The sequence below is a fragment of the Lithobates pipiens genome, unplaced genomic scaffold, assembly GCF_037356315.1.
Source record: "Lithobates pipiens isolate NorthernLeopardFrog02 unplaced genomic scaffold, aLitPip1_a1.2 Scaffold_28, whole genome shotgun sequence".
NCBI lineage: Eukaryota > Metazoa > Chordata > Amphibia > Anura > Ranidae > Lithobates > Lithobates pipiens.
In genome coordinates, this window is record NW_027507789.1 from 80,570,602 (window position 1) to 80,579,741 (window position 9,140).

At 50.3% G+C, this 9,140-nt stretch overlaps 2 pseudogenes; both read left to right on the plus strand.

Annotated features, from left to right (window-relative positions):
• Positions 1 to 8,488: 8,488 nt before the first annotated feature.
• Positions 8,489 to 8,607, plus strand: LOC143937416 (5S ribosomal RNA; annotated as a pseudogene).
• Positions 8,608 to 8,715: 108 nt separating this feature from the next.
• Positions 8,716 to 8,834, plus strand: LOC143937313 (5S ribosomal RNA; annotated as a pseudogene).
• Positions 8,835 to 9,140: the final 306 nt, after the last annotated feature.

Sequence of the window (9,140 nt, forward strand, 5' to 3'; positions counted from 1 at the left end):
GATCTTGTTGGCCTCTCTCAACCCACTTGACAAACGCCAAGATGGTCACCTTGGCAAGTAGAAAAATAAAAGCCTACGGCACCTGGAATTCAACAAAGCCAACAACATATAAAAAAAAAGCCAGGAGGGCGTGGCTTGCCTAGAGAGAGGATGGCTGCTAAAGCTTTTTGCTCCGTCTTACCTCAGCCTAAAAAAGATCGATCACTGAGGATTTTACCTGAAAAACACTGTCACATCATGGGGACCTCCTCAAGCGGACCCTCTGCATCTAGATCCCACTCACCAAGGGACCTGGGATCCCGTAATACCCAGACAATACCGGATCTTTTCAGGAACCAGGGGGCCGACATGGCGGCCCGTTCTCCCGCCACCAACCACATCGGGATTACCCTGATGCCGACTGATCCACAGCACACTATGGCAGACAGTCCATCTCCCATCACCAACAACTAAATATCCACGACCTGAGGACTGTCGCGGCCAATATAAAGAGCACTCTAACCGTGGCCATCTCAGACCTCCGCCACGAGATACAAGCAATCACAGGGAGAGTAAACTTCATGGAGCTAATGGCGGCGCAACAACAGAATGAATTGCAGATGGCTCAAGGCAAAGTCGACACACACACACCTGGCAGCTCAGAGACCTCCAGCGCCATGTCGAAGGTATCGGCAATAGGGGACGAAGACACAATCTGAGGATTAGAGGCCTCCCGGAGTCGATGGAGCCCGAGCAAATCCTCCCAGCGGTCACATCCCTATTCAACCAGCTGCTAGTCTGACCCTCCGGTACACCTATAGCTATGGAGCGGATACATAGAGCCCTTAGGCCTAAGGGCAAAGATTCTGATCCCCCACAGGATGTCATCTGTTATGTTAATGACTATACCCTCAAAGAAGAGGTTCTTAAAAAAACTAGGAGCGATCTGAACCTGACATTTGAAGGCCATTTGATCCAGATATATCGGGATCTTTCGGCGATCACGCTGAAACATCGAAGAGACTTGCGCCTATTGCTTGACGTGCTGAGGCAGAGAGACATCCGCTATCGCTGGAAATTTCCATTCGCTCTGCAAGCCTCTTACCAGGGCCGCACTGCCATCTTAAAAGTGCCAGAAGATCTAGAAACCTTCTGCAAAACGCTGGACCTGCCACTGGTTGAAGTACCTAATTGGTATGCTGATTTTCGGATCCACATTTCACCCAACACCCACAGCACTGAAGATCTCATGGAAACTCAACTGTCCAGATCTCGCAGACATAGGTCGCCATCCACCTTTAGACCACTTGGGGGACACCGACCCCGCCACCCACAGACGAGCCTGACTTCGGCCCCGCTACCTCACAGAGCACACAGGGACCGCTAGACCTGTCGCCTCACGAGAGCTCCGGGACACCCATGCGATGGTGGATTAGCCTACATGCTTCATACCCTGCCTAGTGCCGCTCTCCTTTCCTCTGCCGTGCATATGGACCATTCCCTTACTCACCTGCCTTGAAAGACTACAGACACTTACACTAGCTTCAATATCCCTGACTCCGGTTACCACCATGATTTCTACCTGGAGCAGTCCTGGGCCTCCAACCCGTCAGACGAGAGAGCATTCAACGCACGCACTTGACTAGACACCAGACCTGCTCGGATCCCATATAGTTGTAGCCTTTTACTCTCTAACTGAACACTACCACGGCCGAATGAGCACCCAGAAGGACCCGAGACACCTATCGGTAAAGTATACATCGAACGGAGCACTTGGTATATTTTAGTGACTGATCCGATCTTGTGCCCTGCTGCGACATTTATATTGGCGCTTACCTCTATGCCTTATATGAACTATTCTTCATATTGCAGACCTCATATCATCATAGAGAAGCTAGTAATTCTATATACTTTACTAAACATCATACTACCCTGAAAGCACTACCTTACAATATTGCAGGCATTGGGTGGTCAATTTATCAAGTGATACCCCCCTTACTAGCCTTATCCCTGATCCAGGATATACAGGAGCCATGATTTATATGATTTTTAGGCCCACCCAAACCTACCCCCAAGTACCCACCTCTTACAAACCTATAACATCTATCAGGTGTAGGGCAGGGGTCAGGGGCGTAACTATAGGGGGTGCAGCAGTCGCAACCGCAACCGGGCCCTGTGATGCAAGGGGCTCATGCAGCCCCCTCTACATATGGCCAGCAGCAGCATAGGCAGCTAGGCGTACCAGTGCACCATGCACACGAGTGGCTGGAGGTGGAGAGTGACAAGCAGAGCTCCATGCTCGACTGTCGCACTGGCTGCTCTTTAGTTGTGCATTCCCCGCATGACCTGTGTCCTCAGCCGGCTCCTCATAGTACCCCTATCCTGCTCCATGCATTGCCGCTCAGTCCGATATCTGTTCTCCCCGGCCAGAGTCCCGCCCTCCCCCGAGTCCGGCACACACTGCACTGCATACTTCTCCCGGGTAAACAAACTTTAAGCACACAGATGCAGTGCAGCCCTATGAGAGCCGGCTCCCCGGAGGACACTGCAGGCTTGTCTGCCAGCCCCCCTCCTCCCCCGTCATACACAGATGATGAAAGGTCTTTCTGGGAGATAAGCTGATCGACTCATCCAGCACACTGGATGGAGCCCAGGCCAACATGGATGAGTGCGCGGCCTACAGCTTGGTCATGGTGAGTGAGAGGACCCCATCCCCCACACACCATTACATACCCCCTCCCTCTCCCCCTGGGGACAGGGACCCCTTTTTACGTGGGGACAGGGACTCCCACCTCCCCTGGGGACCGGGACCCCTTCTCACCTGGGGCAGTAACTACATCTGCCCTGGAGAAAAGGACCTTATCTCTTCTGGGGACAGGGACCCCATCCTGCCTAGGGACAGTCCCCCAATGGGGCACCTAAGAATTAAAAAAAAATTATAAAAAAAAAACGAATGATACCAGTGGTGGAACTACAGGGCTCACAAAGGTCATACCTGTGACCACGCCCTGGAGTTCCACCGCCAGACTCGAAGGGAAGGGCCCTGGCTGGGGTTCAGGGGGGCCCTTCATGGTTTCTTGCATTGGGGCCCTGAAGGTTCTAGTTATGCCACTGGCAGGGGTAGACAAGCCATCCCTAGTTGTTAAGATTATGTAGCTCTCACTTCCCCTAGTCAAACAGCCGCCACTATATATATTGCGTCACCCATCTAAGCCCCGGTTAGGGTTAATTCATTTCATTACTTGTTTGCCCATCACTATATGGATGCTGCACATTATAGAATACAGACCCCCAACTTACTTCGGGGAACGACAATATGATATAATAACGATATAGTGAGGCCCGAAACTGAAAAGACAGAAAAGAAAAAGTAGTGCAGGGCCGGGCATGACCATGTTTTTAGGGGAGACAATGCAGGGGTTAATATGAAGAGATAAGAGGGGAGGGGACAGTGAGTAAAGTCCAAGGGGGAGTGGTAATATATAAGGAGGAGGTGGGACTTGGCTGGGGAACAGAAAGTTGTGGAGAAAGAAAGGAGGAGGCAGTTTTTTGCTCTGCTCCTCCAACATAGCTGAGATGTCACTCGGATGAGGGTCCCTATGGATGACCAGGTGAGTGGATGGAGGCTGGGAGGTGAGGGTTGCTGTGCATGCAGAGTTTGCGGCCTCTGGCACTCTGTTTTCACCAGGGCCCTCATCTGGGGCCATGCGCCAGGCAAGGAGCACTCTAGGGGGAACAATCCGGTCCCGCAACAAAGAATACCCAGCCGTCTGCCTGAGCAGGGTCTGGGCAGACTCCACGCCGCCAGCCCAGCTCAGTGGGTGGGGCCACGGGCCATTATGGTGCTGCTTCCCCGCCCGTGAATCGCAGGACTACTACCTCCTCTGCCTGCATCACTGTGCGGGGAGGAAGGCTCGGCGTGGGAGACTTATTAGTATGGCCGTCAGGCTGCTTATATAAAAAAAAGTTTTTAAGGGGGCGGAGTTCCACGGGTGGGCGTTACCTATACGGGCGGCACGAGATGGCACAAGATGGAGGTGGAAGGACGAGGTTGACCTTCCAGGTCACAGTATGTGAGGGCATGTGTAGAACCATGGCAGGAGGCAGAGCTTCGGGGGTGAGACGGGCACTACAACAGAGGGATTTCACAGCCCCCAGGACCTCTTTGCCTGGGGGGCTGATGACACCACCGGTCCTGGTCTAGGACGACAGGTCGGAAGGCGAACTGACAGTGTGCGAGGAGGAGGAGCCGCAGGAATGCGAGCCAGCAATTGAGGCAAGCACGGCGGCTGTTGGGGTTCCAGTCAGCCCGGTAAGTCAAATAATGTCTAAATGTTTTTCGCTTAAGTTGCATTACAGGATTTGTTGGGGGGTTGGAAAGGGGGGTGCAATGTCGGCGGCAGTTGCTCCTCTGGGAACAGAGGTGGTGGATGCTGGTCCACAAATGGCGGGCGGTGCGTCTGCAGTTTGGGGACAGTGGTGCAGTGGTGGGGTTGTCAGGTAATGGTAGGATGGAGATGGTAAGGATTGCAGATGCAAAAAAAATAAATTAATTAATAAAATGTGAGATGTACGGGTGCTTTGAGGGTCCCCTGGGAACACAATTAAATAGGAATTCCGGGATACGATTTGAAAAGGTAAGTGTGTGGAGATCTTCTCGTTATGGCCCCCTTTAAAAAAAATTAAAATAAAAGGGGGGGAATTTAGATTTTAAGTGTGTAGGGTCATGCAGGAATATTAAGGGAAAAGGGATGAAGGTAAGAGGAGGTACCGATTGATTTTGTGGAAGGCGGTCGCCATTATGCGATTGCCATGGGGGGGAAGAACCCGTTGTTCTGTTATATGTAGGCCATTGCACACGTTAAAAAGGGGAACTGATTGGCTACGGGATGATGAGCAGTTTAGACCGTGCAGGTCGGTATGGCCGCCTCTTAATGGGGATCAAAGGATAGCGGCTTCTGGATGCGGTTTCTGTAGTAGTCGAGGCCCCCGAAGCAGTTCCTTCGGGGGGGTATACCCAGGGCCGTCTTTAATATTGATTGGACCCTGGGCAAACATTTTTTTAGGGCCCCCCCCATGCAATTTCGCTCTCCATCTTCTCTGAGACATACAATAAATAGCAGCAAGACTTAAAATCACTTTACTGTATCAGATCAGGCAGCGATTGCGATTGGTTGCCAGAGGTTACAGCATATTATTACTGCTTACTGACTGGTTGCTAGAGGTTACAGCACATTTCTGCTTGTTGATTGGCTGCTAGAGATTACTGTACAGTAATACTGCTCACTGGTTGCAATAGGTTACAGCACATCTTCTCACTGCAGTGGGGTATGATATACTTATGAATGCTGCCTTTATTTAAATATCAATGCCGTTGGCCTCGGCTATTTACATATGCATGTGACTGCTATTTACATATGAATGTCAGTATTTATAGGTAAACACAGGTCTGCAGGTGAGTCATCTGTACACAACAATAGGGCAGAGCTGGGCAGCATTAGTAGCAGCACAGGACTAAAACTTCAAGGGACAAGGGAATGTAAACTGGGATAGTTGTCAAATATGAGGCAGCTGCTTTGGGCCCCACAACAATGACAGGGCCCTGGGCAGCTGCCTCTTTTGCCCTGCCTTAAAGACGGCCCTGCGTATACCCCCCTCTGGACGGTCGGCCGAAAAGGAAGGGGGGTGGGTTGGCAGTGCAATGTGAGCTCCTGTCAGTTCAGTGGTTTTTGACGTTAAACACGAGTGTTAAAAGGTTCTGTCATAATCCGATTATAAGGTGGGTTAGGTGTGACGGAAAAGGGGCGCCTATGGTGAACTAGGAATCCGTGTTCCACTTGCTTACAGTTTATTCGGAGAGCTTTGGCTGCTGGATAGATGCTGGCAAGAGGAGTTTTTTACTTGGAACGATGCCTGCCCATAGGTTGCTCAATTTAGTGGGCCATGGTTAGATGTTTAGGTAATTACCAGAGTGGGGGGTAGAGACGTGTCGGTCCCTGATTCAATCGTACATGGCTTGGACATTTTTGTGTGTTGGGCCGCCTTCCTCCGATGTGTGTGCGATTATACTTTATACATTGCAGCACATTGCAGGTAGGTTCATTAGTGCCATTGGCTGCAAAACACGAGGGGCCGACGAGGGATATTGTACTATTTTGTTCTGGCATTGTGATTGTTTCAGGGGTTACGGAGGGTCATCTGCCAGTGACCAAGGTGGAGGTATTATAGAAGGGGGTGGGGGAGGCCCAGGGATGGCGTGAGGTACAGTTGAGGACTTTGCATTCGTTGCTGGGTAAGTTCAATTTCACCTGCCGGTTTTATTCTGATGAGTGGGTTTTGGCCGACGGCTGCCGTCTGCTACAGTGGGGGTTTCAGGCCCTGGCTAATTTAAACAGTTAAATGCGGAACATAGGGAGGGTTAGAAGGTTTGGTACGAGTTCTTGGCTACATATAACAGACGATAGGTGGATGCCAGGTCGCTGGGAAAAGGGGTCACGAACACGGCAGGGTAAACAGGTTTGGGGGAAATTTTTTCTTTCAGGGGCAATAGAGTGAGGAAATTTGGCCCTAATTTTGTTGGGTGGAAGTGGTGTTCATTCGTAAACGTGTGCTATTGGAATTTTTCCAGTGGTTCCGGCTATAGAGCTGGGGTTAGGGTCATGCAGGAACCTGACACAGAGTTGAATTGTGATTATGTGGGTGTGGTTTACGTGGTCAACCACATGTCCGTGTTGTCACAACTGGTCATACGGCAGCTACGCCACTTTGTGGTGCGTTAGGTGCAGTTGAACATTTTCTATATGCTATTCATCTTGCAGGCTTCGGAAACACGGGGGGCTTACTCCTTGCATCTATTTTCGGTGGGAGTTAGCCGGCTACAAAGGGGGAGGAATTCCCTACTCGGGCTGGGTATGGGAGATGGCATTGGAGTCACCACGGGAGGTAACAGGGCGGTCAGCCAGTGAGTGCACATGGGCGTCTTACGTGAAGGTATGAAAAGAAGGGTGGGTTGTTCGGTGCAAGAGTCTGAGGTCAAACATGGCTATGTGGGGGGTAAGGTTGTTGGTGGTACTGTGGTTCTAGGAACTTGGTAAACGGGGTCGGTATCTGCCATTGAGCGGAAACTGGTGGGTTTTTGGCTTTTGTTTAACCTGCGGTGCAGGGTGGATTGAAAAAAAAAGAGTTTGGGTTGGACAATTAAAAATGAGGCGGCAGTAAGGAGGAATGGTAGGTGGGAAGCAAAGCGATTACGCACTTACCTATGCCTTCATGTGGTGGTGGAATAAATAATAAAAATAAATAAATAAAAATAAAACACGAGTGGGGGAGTAGTCTGTATATACAAGCTGTGTTGTTTGTGGTAAGGGGTACATTGGTTTACTTTAAAGTTGCTGCTGCCTTTGTTTGGTGTTTTTTTTGTCCAGATGGAGGACTTATACACCTTGTCTGGATTTTCTTTGTTATCTGTATGTTTGTTGGGGGGCCAGGAGAGCAGATGCGAGATCCGTTGGCAGACAGTTGGGTAGTTAGAGGAGGGAGGCATGTGTTCACTGGCTAGGTGTATGGGGGTTGAGGTGGAGCAAGGTGATATGGGAAATGGAACGTTAGGCATGGCGGGATAAACTGCCGGCCGTCTGGGTTATGCATGCAAGGGGTAATGCTTTTGGGTTCAAATGATCAGGGAGCTGATCTCGGACGTTAAGTCAGATATTTTACGACTTCGTACAGTTGTCTAACACTCAGGTGGTGGGGAGGTTGTGGCTCAGAATGGGGGGCCTGGTGATCAGGCAAGTAGAGGTGGAAACTAATGTGGGCCTGTAATTGAGGGTGTTAGAATACACCTCTAGGTAGTGGGGATTGTTTTCTGGGCTCTGGGGCTGCAAGATGGGATCCAGCGGGCCCCGGGGGTGTGGGGGAGCCCTTAAGGGTATGGTGTCATCCTTGTGGGCTGTGGCGGTGTTTTGTTGGTCTTTGACGGTGGCAGTAAACATATGTGATGGAAAGGGGTGGGGGGCTCATCGGTAGTATGTGCCCCTCCGGTGTATTCCAGCGAAAGGTTAGCTGGAATACTGTAATGGTTGCGCTGCGGGAAGGGGGTTGTCTCCGAGCTGATTATCCGCTGGAGGCCTATCGTGTGAAAAAAGGTCCCGCAGTGTATTGGTGGAATATGTGTTGGAGTTCGAGGGTGCCGTCAAAGACCAACAGACTGGAGTTAAACAAGTTGTTACGGAGGTGATATTTTGGTATATATTTGATATTGGAGTTATTTATATGGTGTGAATAATAAATAGTCTGCTATGGCCATTTATACTCCAAAATTAAGGTGTGGTCTCTTCATTTTAGAAGGGTAAGAAATGGGGATGTTTGAGTACAAGTGATATAGCAGTAAGAGGCAGGTTGGGTACCTCTGAACTACACTGGTTAGTACCTGATGTTTTATTTTTCTGCTTGTTTGCCGAGGTGACCATCTTGGCATTTGTCAAGAGGATTGAGAGTGGCCAGCAAGATCGCCTATGGCCACATCACCCTGAATGCACCCATTCTCGTCTGATCTTGGATGCCAAGCAGGGTCAGGCCTGGTTAGTAAATGGATGGGAGACCGCCTGGGAATACCAGGTGCCATAGGCTTTTTTTCAATATGTTGTTGGCGTAGACGACCTGTTTTATATTTCTGCTTGTTTGCCGAGGTGACCATCTTGGCGTTTGTCAAGAGGGTTGAGAGTGGCCAGCAAGATCGCCTACAGCCATGTCACCTTGAATGCACCTGATCTCGTCTGATCTCGGCTGCTAAGCAGGGTCGGGCCTGGTTTGTACCTGGATGGAAGACTGCTTGGGAATACCAGGTGCTGTAGGCTTTTTTTTAATATGTTGGTGGCGTCGACGACCTGTTTTATTTTTTGCTTGTTTGCCGGGGTGACCATCTTGGCGTTTGTCAAGAGGGTTGGGAGTGGCCAGCAAGATCGTCTATGGCCACATCACCCTGAATGCGCCCGATCTTGTCTGATCTTGGATGCTAAGCAGGGTCAGGCCTGGTTAGTACCCAGATGGGAGACCGTCAGCGCTGGACTGGGAATAAAAACCAGCCCAACAGCATAACGTCATTATTTTCTTGTTCATGAAAGGGAAAGCCATACATTTTAAAGAACATTTGATGAAGAGTG